Raw genomic sequence first — 15,327 nt, 5'->3', positions numbered from 1 at the left:
ATTTCATATCTATATTAATCAAGGGATTTTCTGATGTTGTTGTTAAGATTATTAAAGAAAAACTGCTATCTTTAGACTAAAAGAAAAGATCCAATTTATATTTATTCAAGATTATGGGACCCATGTGAATTTGCAATTTAAAATTTTTTGATATAAGAATTGGCTTGGAGTTCCTTTGCTTTTGTTAATGAGGTCCCTAATTGAATCTACTATTAAATAGAGATTTGATTTTTGAAGCTTGTATGATTGTTATAAAAGGATACTTGATAGATAATAAGAATTTTGATGATAGAAATTTTAGAAAAGATAATGATTTGAAATTCTTATATGTTCTAATTATATCCTAATTTGGTGAAGCATCGAAAGATTTTCTTATTGATTTCACTATAAGATTTTGATTTCGAATTATCTAATTGAATTGATATGAGAATTAAGATTTGATTCATATTCATTATAGTAGACTTATATGATGGTTTTGAATGTAATATTAGACTCAAGGGTTAATCAAGATTATTATACACCAGCAAAAATAGGAATGAGAATTAGAAGTTAATCTTTGGCTTCAATTGAAATTTTAATTTTTAGATCTTTTTCATTGATAAGATAAAAAAATAATTTGATCAAAATTTTTTAATGAATTTTAATTGTTAGAACAGAGTGCGCAGCAGAAGTATGATGATCTGAATTATTTTGAGTAAGTCAGGAATGTTGACTCTTTGAGTTAAAAAATTATGATAGGTGATATGATTTGATATAAAAAATTTATTGATATTAGAAAAAATAATATTTTAAAATTTTAGATTATTTTGGATATCTTTAATGTGATTTTTAAAAGTAGTGCTTCCACCTACTATGCTACAAAAATATTTAGCATCCTAATTCTAAGATGAGTGGATCCTTGATTTTTGATTTTAGATTTAGAATATTTAGAGATAAATTTTCTTTATCCTAGAATTGAATAATTCTCTATTTATTAGAAAAAATTTGAGATTGTTTATCAAACATTAATTTTGATCTTAGATTCTTTTATACTCAAAAGTTTATCTATGGAGAATGTGGTAAAATTTGTTTATGATCTTGTAATAAATTGATTAAATCATGAGTAGTTAAGGATTTTCGATGAAAAATTTGATATCCTTATCCAGAATTGATTTACTAATTTCGATGATCAAAAATAATGATCTTGATTCTAATCAATATTGGTAATATTGATCTTTTCTTTATGAAATAATTTAACAATGAAGTTGCATAGAAAAATTAAAATATCAAAAGTTCGAAGATGAGATTAAAATAGTGAATCTCCAACCTTTGAAAGCACGAATGAGGAAAAATACTTTTCGAATCTCGATTGGTTTGGATATTATCATGTGACTCATATAAGTATGTTTTCCTATCTTATGATGGGTTGATTAATTAGAAGGGATTAGTATTTTGATAAAAAATAAAAAAATAAAATTCTTATTTAGGAATTAAGATATTGATTTTCTTCTATCTACAAGAGATAGGCTTGATTTGGATCTAGTCATGAGATACTGAATATTATTTTTATAGGAAATGAGATCATGATTTTGAAATTTTCAAATATTGAAAATTTTTAAGATGTTGATTTTGATAATAAGAAAATGAATGGTTCTATTTCAGATCAACACTTGATATATTGACCTTTTTCTTATGAAATGATTTAAGAATGAATTTGTATCAAAAATTAAAATATTAAAATATTTGTGGGCGAGATTTTTACCATAAATCCCAAGTAAAAAATTATGAAGACTTAAGCAAGAAAAATTTCGAGGATAAAATTTTTTTTAGAGGAGAAGAATGTTATGATCTAACCCATAAAGGCCCACAAAGCCCACAAAAAAAAATGAAGAAGACTCCCACAGGGAGTCTTCTTCCTCCCTACCAGCTCCTAATCGGAGTTGGAAAACATCATCGGGGATGAGTCAAACTCCTCCCCTCCAGCCTTATTTAAAGGGGAGACCTCTTCTCCCTTTCTCCCACTAAGAAATCGAGGGCAAAATGGTGAGGATCGCCGGAGTTTTCCCACAGAAGCCCTTCACCATGCTTGCATCAATTTCTCACCAGAGAGGTCACCAGAGCTCAAGGTAAGCCCGGCTCCTCTTCCTCCCTTCTCCCTCTTCCTTCCCTAGCATGTGTGCACGATTGTCAATGATCGGGTTCACTGGATTTTGTTGGAGAAAATGTCCCCTATTTTTCACCCCTCTTTTCTTTGGTTATTCAATGCTAGAGGTCACCACCGACCATCAATTTGGGTTCTCCAGACTATGGTGACGTAGTCCTCCTACTGTCGGCCACCGTCGTGCCAGCTGCGGCCTTTGACAAGCCAAACAAGGGAGGGACCTCATGGTCCCTTGTTTTGCCCAAAAGAGACCACAAGAAGAAGAAGAAAGAAAATGAAAAAGAAAAGAAAATGAAAAAGAAAAGAAAAAGAAAAAAAAGGAAAAAAAAGAGAAAGAAGAAAGAGGATTTTCTCTCTCCTCTCTATCTCCCTCTTTTCTCTCTCTTCTCCTCTCTCTAGAATTTCTCTTTCTCTCTCTAGTCTCTCTTTCCACTTTCTCCTTCTAATTTCTCTCTCTAGAATTTTCTCTCTAGGTTATTTCTCTCTTCTAAAATTTTTTAGAATTTTGAGAAAAATGATGTTGAATTTAAATGATCTTAGTGATGAATTTTGATTTGTGATTGTCGAACGGTACACCAGCACCCATCTTGATCAGATCAAATACTTTTAGATTTTATTTTTATGATTTTATTGAATTATTTATATGATAATTTCAGCATGATTTGATCTGATTGATCGAATTTGTTGAACCATATCGTTTGATTAGTCCAGATGAATTTTTTTTCTCTAAAATTTTATCTCTCTAAAAGTTTATCTTTTTGAAATTTATCAAGAAAAAAAATTTATTTTGATGAGTTTGAACGATTCTAATGGAAGCATCCTGATCCATTGTTGTCAGGTAGTATGCCAACACCTTGATCAAACCATGAACCATTAGATTTGATCATCCATGATCTCGATTTAATCATGACTTGATTAGATCATTTTGATTTCACCAATCGAGATGTTGGACTGTGGCACCTGATCAATTTGGATTGTACCTCATGAATTCTTTCTCCTCTAATTTTCTCTCTCTACTTGATTGATGGACTCAATGGAGGAATCTCGATCCTATCACTTTGAAAATTTGGTTTGATCCGGTAGTCCAACTTTTGACCATCTACATCCTAATTGGATTTTGACTAGATGAAATTAGATGATCCGACCCATCTAGATGATAGGATATGGGTGTCCATAAATTCTATCTTTCTTAATTATTTATATTCTTTTTAATTATTGAAATTGATCCAGTATAGGATTGTGGATGTTTGATCATAGGATACCGCAATATTACCTATAAATCAAAGATTTTGAGAAGAAAATTTATAAAATTATGTGAATTTGTTGGAATACGTTCGAGGTAAGTAATGCTTCTCTTTTTCTAGATTTATCGATAAATTATAATATATTTTTCTGACATGATTTGTAAAATGATGCATGAATTGGATGAATGATATTTTATTATAAAAATTTTTTATTTGAAATATTATGATGAAGCATGATTGAATATATTTATTTTATGATGCATTATATTGATTGATTTCGATACTACATGATTATATATTTTTTTATCAAAATTAGAACATAAAACATGATTTATGAAGAATTTTGATATAAGAATAATATGAATTGACAACCTGACTATGTAAAGGATCTCGCAAATGGAGGTATATACGTTGGCAATTGATTTATCTTGAGGATTTATGGCCAGCGAGACCAGCGACATGTCACCAATGAGACCAGTGACAAATCATCAGCAAGACCAATGGTTTCGAAGAATTTTGCTATCCGATGATTCGTAGCTCACCGCAAGAAGATATGCGGTATTATGACCCTACCATAGGAAAAATATGGTCATTGTTCATGATTGATGAAAAGAATTTAAAAATAAAAGAAATTTAAATCTTGAAAGAAATTTAAATTTTTGAAAAAAATAAATTTAACATGAATTATATTACATAATTGATATTGATTTCGAATTGGTGAACTCTATATGCTTATTTTCTATGAATGATTATTTACTTTAATGCTTGATGAAATCTATTGGAGATGATCATTGCTTACTAGGTTGTCTAGCTCATTATCTCCTATTTTACTATTTTTACAGATGTTGAGAAAAATAAGATGATGCAAGATATGAACAGAAGAGTGATGAGAAGCACAACCTCCATACTTTTATTTTAGATTGAAAGTCTTATTGAATTTGATGTAAGGTGTATTGAACATTGTTGAATTTATTGACATATTAAATATGAAATTTGGATTGTTATATTTTAGATTTAAGTTATTGACTAATTATTCCACTGTTGCTTTATGATAGCATGATAAGATGTCTTGCATGCTTATGGGAAGAGTTTTCTATGAGTATATAGTGATTGCCATGACCTTCGGCTCAACTTTCCTCAGGAAACACTTCGCCTCTAAAATTTCAAAAATGTTCATTTAACCTCCTAAAATTTACTTCAGTGTGTCAAAGTAATACTTCACCGCATCAAGAAATATACATATATGTCTATCAAATTGGTGCCCGTATATGGATAGATCAAGATACGAAACAGATATGTAATCCTCTTTCACCCCTAAATGTAATACTTCATGGGTTTTTTGATGCACCACCTAGGAAGGCCATGTGGCTGCAACCAGATCAAAGATGCAGCTATGGCATTACGTCAAACATATATATCCATCATGGAGAGGAAGAAGCCAAGGGTACAAATTGGATAAAAATAAGAGGGATACTAGGGCTGCAAATGGGTGGGTTTGGACAGTGGCATGCTTGACCTGCATTCATGTATAGGTCCTGATAATAGACAATGGCCCAATCCAATAAATGATTGGGTTGAGCTAGGTTGGGTCTATGGAAAATATTTTAGACTATATAGGGTCATTTGGATTTGGTGAGGATCCTGTATGACACGATCCAATCCAAAATATTAGGCTCTAAGTCAGGTTTGGTTTGGGTCTAAATCTATGTTTGTTCGGTAACAAGATTCCATGAAAAAAAATGTGTCCTACTTCTGAATTAAATTGAATTTTAACTATCATAAAATCATTTGCTAATATGGTCAAAACTCCTTGAAGTAATGCCAATTTGGAGCTAAAATCTATTTCAAGAGGTTAATAACCTCAAGAGCTAGCATTTCTTAATGTAGTAATTGGTTTGAGTATTTATCTCTTAATAGAGGTAAAGAAGAAATGACTTGGAATAGTTTCTTTCGATCAAGTTTAGGTTAGGTTGGACTAACCTAGTCACAAGAAGCTCCAAAATGGACCTATATAATGTGCAGATTGGGTGATGGGTCTAATATTTGAATCCAATCTAGCCCCGTGAATCTTCAAAAATGGGTTGGGTTGGGCCTAAATGGGTTGGGTCACTAATCTCGATCCATTTGCAGCCTTTAGGGAAGTGTGTCACTTCAAGTTGGGAAGAGGTGCTTCTTTGTACATAATTAGTGGGAGACTAAAGGCAATTTTGGATTCAATAGTGGGTACGATAAACTTCAACTAAGAAGGTGACAGTTGTATTTGGGCTGCGGAAGACTGCTGCACCAAATCCATACTAGTTATTAATGAATCTGGGAATGAAAAATTCTTTGTGCACTGCAAGTAGTGTAAAAATCCGATGTGGAGTGCACCATCTTACCAATTGCTCCATGAAACCACCACTTTCCAATATACATTTAATGTCTGCAGTTCTACCTTTTTACTTAAAATTTTGAATGATGAAAATGCCTCTCCTTTTTGAAAAAATTATGACATCCTACATCATATTATGACTAGAGCTGAAAATGATTCGGACAGTTCGATTTTAAGTGATTTTTTAAAATCAAATTGATATTTCTGTTTAAGAGGTTCCTAAAACCAAATATTTGACTAAATATAATTGGTTTCTTTAGTTTAGTTTTGTATCGGTTCGGTTTGTTCATGTAGCTTTCTCAAGTATTTGAATGGTTTGAACAGTTTTTCAATTAAAGCGGATCGGTCAATTTGATTTCTATTTTTTATTCCTTTATTATGATTCATAATCATGTCAAATTTGATCTAAGTTGGATTGAAATCAAGCCAAATTAACATTTTAAATTCTTAATTCATATAAAGTACATAGTCCAACTTTGAATATACATGTAACATCAGTATATATATAAATATATGAAGTATGTAATATAGGTGTATATACAAATATATAAAATGATGATATTTTAATTTTGATTTGACAGTTCAGTTCAGATTTAGTGGATCACATAAATCAATAACCAAATCAAAACATCAGTTTTTCTATTTTATTCAATCAAACCGAACCAGTTAAAATGCCAAACCATCATATTTGGTTCGATTTGGATCGAGTTGGATGATTTAGGTAGTTTAATCAAAATTTTTTACACCTCTAATTATGATATCCTGCATCAAATTATGACTTCCTATATATAAAATATCATATCACGGCCCAGGATGTCATAATATAGGAGACGCATTTTTATCCAACCACTTTTCAACATACATTTAATGCTTGTAGTTTGTTTTTTGTTTGAAATTTTGAATGATAAAAATACCCTCCTCTTTAAAAAAATTATGACATGTTGTGGCATATTATGACATCTTGTGTCAAATTATGATTTTTTGCATGTAGAATATCATAATATGACCCATGATGTCATAACATAAAAGAAATATTTTTATCCAACTACTTTTCAATAGATATTTAATGCCTACAGTTTCACTTTTTCATTTAAAAATTTTGAATGATGTAAATGCTCTTGCTCTTTAAAAAAAATTATGACATCTTGTAATATATTATGACATCCTATAACAAATTATAACTTCCTATACACAAGTAGAATATTATAATATGGATATAAGATGTCATAATTTTTTTCAAAGAGTAAAGATATTTTCATTATTCAAAATCTCAAATAAAAAAATAAAACTATAGACATTAAATATATGTTAAAAACTGGTGGCTACATAAACCAATCACAAAAAATGATGTGCTCTGCATTGAATTTTCTACATCACATGCGGTGCACAAAGAATCTCATCTAAGAATATAAAAGGGTTGTCACAATGCCAGATGTTCGGTAGTGTTGTTGTGTGGCTGATTCCACCAGTTTATAGAAGAATTCTTCTCTTGCAAGAATTATCAACGAATAGATTTTTCCTAGAAGATAGAACTGAAAATAGATTGGTTATGGATTAGATATTATATCCATATATATATATATTAATTTTATTTAATGAATATAGATATTAATTAGATATAAATATTTATATCTTTATTTTAAATAGATATAGATACAAATTGGATTCTAGAAATATGGATATAAATATAAATATAAACTAGATGATTAAACTTTATGACTACAGAATCAAAGATATTACTAAATAGATGATGGTTCAAATTAATAACATTTTAATATAATTATTTATTTTTTTAAAAATTTATAAATACTATATAAAATTAAATAAAATTATAAATAAAATCAGATATTGGAATATGAATCAAAAAATTATTTATCCTTATCAATATCCATTTTTCTTTAACAGATATAGATATGGATATTAATTGAATGAACTTATATCTACATCTAGATAGATTTAGATACGAGAACAAATTTGGATAGATATTATCTGATTCACTTTCACCCTCAATAGAAGACCACCAATGATCCTCAACTCAAATATCAATGAGAATAAAAAGATAAGATATCAAAAGTTGATTAAAGTAATAATTTTCTCAATGACACATACCAAGAGCGAATTTCACTGAAACAAGCAAATATTTGGCCCCACCATAACTCAATAAAAATAGTGTTACAATAAAAGAAATCATTAAACTAGACAGTAGTGGACAATACAAAAACTCCAATTGCTAATGACATACAACACCCTGTGAAACAAAGAGCTACTCAATTCAACCGTAGAAACCTAAATGCAGATCACTTAGCTTATAGGATAAGTTAGGAACAAGTTTGACAACTTCAGCTGCTTCAATGCCATATCTTGCTCTGAAGCCACCTCATCGAGTAGAGCCAGGTTCTGGTCGGTTAGAAGCCCCTGAGGCTCACATTGTGTGAGGCTTCGAGCGAACTGACCCTCAGTTAAGATGCATTGATATCATCATCTGGGGACTTCCTAGTGTCATTAGGTACAGAGGGTATAGAGGCAAATCAGGTTTCTGCTCTAAAGGAGGTAGTTGCAAGAGTCATCTTTGGCGTTGCAGAAATGTCGATCCCTTGGCTGCTACTGTAAGCCACCTCAGCATGCGAGCTCAGAATCTAGATGGTAGCTGCTGGAAAAAAGACAGATGTAGCCTCTAACTTCGGCTTCTTGCTCTTCTGCTCCATTTGGTAGCCTGGTAAAAAACTGCCAACTACGACCTATTGCAGAACAAGGGGAAAGCCAATAATTCATTTGAATTAAATACTTGCTAGCTGGATCGATGTAATTTTAAGTTGCAGAGGCTTTTTCAAAGGCCAATTTGAAACTCACAATAAAATCATGATATCCAAATTATTATAACTAACTAATATGTTGTGTGATTAAGTAGAATTGAATATGTTGTATGCCAATAAGGCTCTGTGCCCCTTGTAAATGATTCATGATTCTAAATTTCTATATGAACGATGAACAGGAAGGCTTTTACAGAGAAGAAAGGTATATTTTTTCTACCTGCAATGATGTAAACAATTTCACATAACTATGCATGTCTAAGTGCCATTTCAGAAGTTACTGGGAGAACTCCTGGACTTGAGATGGAATAATATCTAAACCATGCATCAAATTTGAAAGGAGGATGATAAGGACATGCCTCTTGAATTGGATCCATCAAACAACACTATCAGAGGCCTGCTACAAAAATTAGATAAAATTATTAAAAAAACATATTCTTTGGGTTACAGAGGTAAAGACTAAAGTACACCTACAAGTGTTAGAAAATCTAGTCTAACATGAAAACCTTCAACACAAGGTGAAGAAGAATCTTTTTGTACACAAATTATGCATTTATCAGTCATAGACGAAGCCTGTCTATATGAAAGAAAAGAAATTGGTAATGTTAACATTTTCTGCTACAGGGGTCCCTATATTTGTATTTGAATGCCATATCACTACCAGGTCACCTTATAATTAAAAAGATTATAAATAGAATTTATCAATATTTTATACTTCACAAAATGGATAAAGACTATGACAAGTCTCTTTAAATATTACGTAGATTTTTAGATGTACACTTACTTTGGAGTTGCTGGTGGATAATTCTCTGTTGGCTGAAGCACCTCAGTCAAAGGAGTTTACTACACTAAGCATTCAGAATTTATTTCTCATATTTCATTTAATATAAACATGGATAACAAATCATAGTAGATACGCTATAGGATTTTAAATACCTGGTATGGAGTTAACAATTTCATGGCTATTGATATGAACCAAGATTGGTGCTTGCAAGATGACTGGGCATGACATGCAGCAATCCAAAATTCAATATAGGCAACAATATTAAGCACATGTATCACCCAAAAATGGTTAACACCATCATAGTGTGCAATACAATTCATAAACAAATAGAAGAAAACACCTTTAAATATTTAAAAGAATGCATAAGTTGGAGACACCTCTAAAGGAATTATCTTTCCAAAAGGAAAAGGCATAATTACAAACCTCATAAGTTAATATATCTCCAGAGGAATCAGGCTGATGAAGCATCACATTGGAAATTATACCATTAGCAGACAACATACAAATTGCTCAAGGCCCTTGTTGAGAAAAAGATATGATATTCATAGTAACATCCTTTTAAGAAAAAAAGAGGCAAATTACTTCAGATAAGGATAACTTTAAAAACTGGCAAAAAAAAAAAAATGTTATTGCATATATGCAATAACTGCTTTTACATCACCAACTACTTTCAATAATAAGGAACTTAAGCCCTAGGATTACCTTCTGTATGTTCTGATATAAGTAGAACTCAATATTCATCAATCATCAGGTCGAATATTAAGAACATTTAGGAGCAACTAGTAAAAGCTTGTAGAAGCTTATGCTTGATAAGCACCTATATAAATGAAAACTAATTAAAATTTGTTATAGCATATCATTCCTTTCAAACTTAAACAAGCAAACTTAAACTTAATTTAATCTTTCCTATTTTGATTTCAAGCTGCCAATTATCTTAATATTGAGAGTATGTAGAATCTAGATTGTCAAAAATTTGCTAGCACGATAAGGGGAAAGAGTAATGAGGAGATTTGCAGGACCTTCAAGAATAACTTTAGCCAGATGGAACAAAAAGAAGTTCAGAAAAACTCATGGAGCTTTTAGAGAGGTTTTAAAGCTCTTGAATAACTCATGAAATTGATGTGGACATTACTTGTTAATTTTTTTGTGGGCAAATAACAAAGTAATCTTTACCTTTTAATTTCAAGGAATATTTCTCTATATTAGACAGTAGATAGAATCTAAATGCTATAACAAATAATCAAAATTAGCTTGCATGTGGGAACATTTTCTTGTTTACTTTGTTTATATAGCTTATGATCTAGGCATGGATTTCATTTTTTGCAATATCAAGCATGACTTGATATTTAGAATGTGACTTTGTTTCATTTTTATCATTGTTTCTTCACAGTATTTATGAAAATATAAAACAACCTAAGAATAGCATTGAGCTCATTTGGAGAGTATTCTGTGGGATAATTTGCTCTCGGAACCATGCAAGATTGAGAAAGATTAAAGCAACAAAAAAAAAAAAAACAGAAAAGAAAAGTCATGTTACCAATTGCTATATAATATCTAGAAAACTCCCCAAATGATAAGATAATTAACATTTCTGAAAATTTGCAAATCCAAATCTGAATACAATTGTTGTATATGGAACATACTCTTGGATAAGTATCGATAAATAGACAGTCACATACATACATACATGCATACTTACATACATACATACATACATACATACATATATATATGTATATGTACACACACACACACAGATATATATATATATATATATAATACATATGTAGCAACTTATGTATGTATAATTAAAGTAGTCATAATGCGAACACTTAACCATATATATTATCAATTAATTACCAAATCATTAGGACTCCATAAGCAATGCATCATATAGATTTAAGCATTCAACCAACTACCAAATATGTACTGTAATTAGATTTAAGTATATCAAAATTCATATCTGAAGACTGTAAAATACAGTTCATTCCAATCAGTTCTTTCATCCCATCCTAGCATCTCTAGGCTCATATAACCATGCATAGGTCAACAAGAACATAGGACAGGCTAGGTCGGGTTCAGGTCTGGTTCTCGTGGCTGGGCCTGGCCTATGATGGCCTGATCCGCTGCACCAGGCACCAGCTCCCGATCAGAAAAAAAAAAAAAGGCTGGAGGAAGACTCCCATCGGGAGTCTTCATCTCGAAGGACTCCTAAGCCAGGCCGGACTCGGGCGGAACTCCAAGAAGCCCTCTATAAAAGGAACCTCTCCCCTCCAAGGCACTCCACCATGAGTAATCCATCTTCTTCCATCTTGAGCTACCTGATTCCTAGCATTCCTCTTCTTTTCAAGGCGTTGAACCATCGCTGCCGGTTGAGAAACTCTCCAAAAATCGCCTTTCCCCTGTTTTTTTTTATTTTTTCCCCTTCTTCCGGCAACCTACGTCGCCGGCGTTCGTCGCGAAGGGCCTCAGCCCACCCCTGCATCAGCCTCTGGCCGAAGACGGAGCCCCAGCCGCCGGCGAGCTAGCTGGGACCCGAAAACGACCGTGCAAAGCGGTTGAGAAACTCGCCAAAAATCGCCTTTCCCCTGTTATTTTTGAATTTTTCCCCTTCTTCCGGCAACCTACGTCGCCGGCGTTCGTCGCGAAGGGCCTCAGCCCACCCCTGCATCAGCCTCTGGCCGAAGACGGAGCCCCAGCCGCCGGCGAGATAGCTGGGACCCAAAAACGACCGTTCGGTCCTGTTTTCTGAGCTGGTTTTCGCCTCGTCCAGCCTGCCCAGATTGGTGCAGGGACAGGATCTTGATCGGGCTTCACCCAGCTTTGCACGCTCTTCTTCAATCTTTTATGATACTAAAAGAAGATATTGACAAAGATTTTGAAGCAGAGAGATACGAGGTAGCTCCTAATACCTAAATCTTTTAAGCATCTATTTCTGAGGGAAATCAGATTTTTCAATCGAGATGGTAAAGAGTAGGAGTTTCAGTATTTGTACTATAAAAATAAATATGTAAGGGGCCTATATGTTTACCATCTCCTCTCTTAGAGATGGACTGGATTTGTAAAGGAAAAGAGGTTGAAGCATGATGATATAATTGTTTTTTATAGGCTACAATATCTGTATTTTTTTTTACAGACATTAAGTACGAAAAGCATGCATATAATAGTAATTTCTTTTTGACTCATACGGAAGAGGAGAAGAGGGAGAAGAATAGTAGTAACTACTCTTCTCTATGACTTAAAGAGAAGTTATTATTATATGTATTTTTTTTGTATTCAATGTCAATAAAAAAATAAGGATATTGCAGTCATCCGCACACATAGAAAATAACTATATCATCTGACTTTAATCTCTTTTTCTTTACAAATCCAATCTATCTCGTGGAGAGCAGACGACCTGCCATATGGTAAATATATTGGCCCTTTACAAGTTTATTTTTATAGAACAAGTATTGAAATTCCCACTCTTTGCCATCTCAAGCGAAAAATCTGATTTTGTTTAGAAATAGATGCTCAAAAGATTTAGGTATTAGGAGCTACCTCAATAAAATCAAGTTTAAACCACACAAATGGTGATGAGGGCACAGTCAAAGTCAAGGCCTCTGACAGTGATTGTTTACATTATTTTGAATCGGCTTCACAAAATAGCCAATGGATTTATGGAATAACTTGTAATAGAGTCATTTTGCTATCAATAAATGGCAATATGCATTTGAGCATTATGTGATCGCCAAACTTTTATAATACAAGTAGTTCTATCCATTCTTGCTAATTAGTCTTGGCACTCTTATTACCTAGATATAAATGACTAGAGATTTCAGAAGAATTTGTATTTTACAAGCTATCCTTGTTTTGTTTTTGAAGGAAAAGAATGAATGAAGGTCTTCAATGAGCTGAAATAATCTTGTATAGTTCAGTTCCATGCAAAATGTCTGATATGGGATTTGAACTAGCCCATTGAATTGCATAATTTGTTCATGATGAATGCATCATACAGTAATAACTTTTTTTTTGGAGTTTCAAAAACCCCTCTCTTGATGCGCGCAACCGTTCCATGAGCACTGTGCACGCGGGCGGCCATTCCATGAGTCATTTACGCACATATAGATTTCGCGCATGGCCATTTTGAGCCTATAGAAAGGCCTCTATCCTTAGCTTTTCAAACTACCCTCGAAAGTTCTTCTTTTCCTCTTTCTAAAATCTCTCAACACACACAACACACTGTCTCTCTCTCACTCATTTTTTTCCTCTTCATTTGATCATGGGGGCTGTTGATGGGTTTGATCAACGTCTGATCGAGATCGTGCCACTGACGGGTGTTGAAGTATTTGACTTTCGGATTGTACCTTGGAAGAGGATCTACAGCCCAAATCTTTGCATGAGAAGGGACCGAACTCTCCCTTAGGGCAGTGATTTAACCACCTTCCAATCCAGATTCTATTTTTTTAGTTTGTCACATCAATATATATTGTTTCACATGCATCATGAGAAAGAAAAAGATTTGATTATATATATATCAATATATATATGTATATATTATTTCATATAATTTTTATAGCAGTCTAAAGGAGACTACATAGATATTTTTATAGTGCATGCATATAATTTTATATTAAATATAATTGTTTGCACATAATTATGGTTTATGTTTCTTATATATTTTATATTTATATTTTTTTAATTACCATAGCATCATTTCTATAGTTTTGTGTGGTGCAAAATTAATCAAAGATCCCCACAAAATTTGTATTTCTGCATGCTAAATTATTTGATTCAACCTTAATAAATGTTATTAAGTGATACTAGTGAATAAAGCAAATTAAGCAAAGAACTAATAAATTTTCTTCAAATTCTATTTTCTCCTCTGAACCACACTTGGACCAAATGGCTACCCTTAGAGATGAAACCATTAGTCTTAAACCCGACAAATTTGATGGAACCAACTTTAGAAGGTGGATAAGCCAAAGAAAATTTTGGCTAACCACATTGAGGCTTTGGCTGATTATTGACCAATCCTCTACCTCCTCTAGTTCAACACTCCTGACACCCCTGAAGAAGACTATCTTTGTAAAGGTAGAATTCTAAGTGCCCTTTCTGATTCACTTTATGATATTTATCCATCTACAAAGAGTGCAAAGGAATTATGGGATAACCTAGAGCTGAATATGGTCTTTATAATGCTGGGGTTGAACGGTTCAACATCACATCATTTCTTAGATATGTTATGGTAGACGACAAATGTATAAATGACCAACTCCACCAATTCCTAGAATACCTTAGGAAGCTTCAAACCAATGGAACCATTCTCGCTGAAGAATTTAAGGTCTCGAGCCTTCTTGATAACATGCCTCCTTCTTGGGATAGCTTTGTCAAAGGTCAGCTCCATAAGCAAGAAGAGCTAATCCTAACTCAACTTCTAAATTCAATAGAACAGAACACCAACATAAGTTTAAAACCCAGCAAACCAGAGTCCCAAATACCCAAGCTAACCTGACCCTTACCAAATCCAAATCAAAACCTAGAGTTGAACCAAACCAACAATACCAGTCAAACCTACTAACCCTAAAGTTAATGTTACTTTCTCTAACCTTGATTAGTGGTTGGATTCAGGAGCTAATGTTCATATTTATTTTGACCGCTCATGCATCACTACTATTAAAGACTCAAGCAAAGGAGGTGCAATCCTTAGGAATAATACAGCGTCAGGATCAAGGGACAAGGATATTAATTTAAAGATGACTTCTGAAAAAGTTCTTACCCTGATGGATGCATTGTATGTTCCAGACTTTAGCAAGAACCTAGTTAGTGGATCTCAGTGGTTCAGAGAGGATGTAAAACTATCCATGATTGTAATAAAGTTGTAATAACTAAGAATAATGCTTTCATAGGAAAAGGATATGTAAGTGAAGGCTTATTCAAATTGAATGTAATAAATTATTTTATTAATAAGCTAAGAATCAAGTTTATTTTGTGAATAA

Source organism: Elaeis guineensis, chromosome 4, assembly GCF_000442705.2.
Source record: "Elaeis guineensis isolate ETL-2024a chromosome 4, EG11, whole genome shotgun sequence".
Taxonomy (NCBI): domain Eukaryota; kingdom Viridiplantae; phylum Streptophyta; class Magnoliopsida; order Arecales; family Arecaceae; genus Elaeis; species Elaeis guineensis.
Note: the sequence above shows the minus strand (reverse complement) of the source record.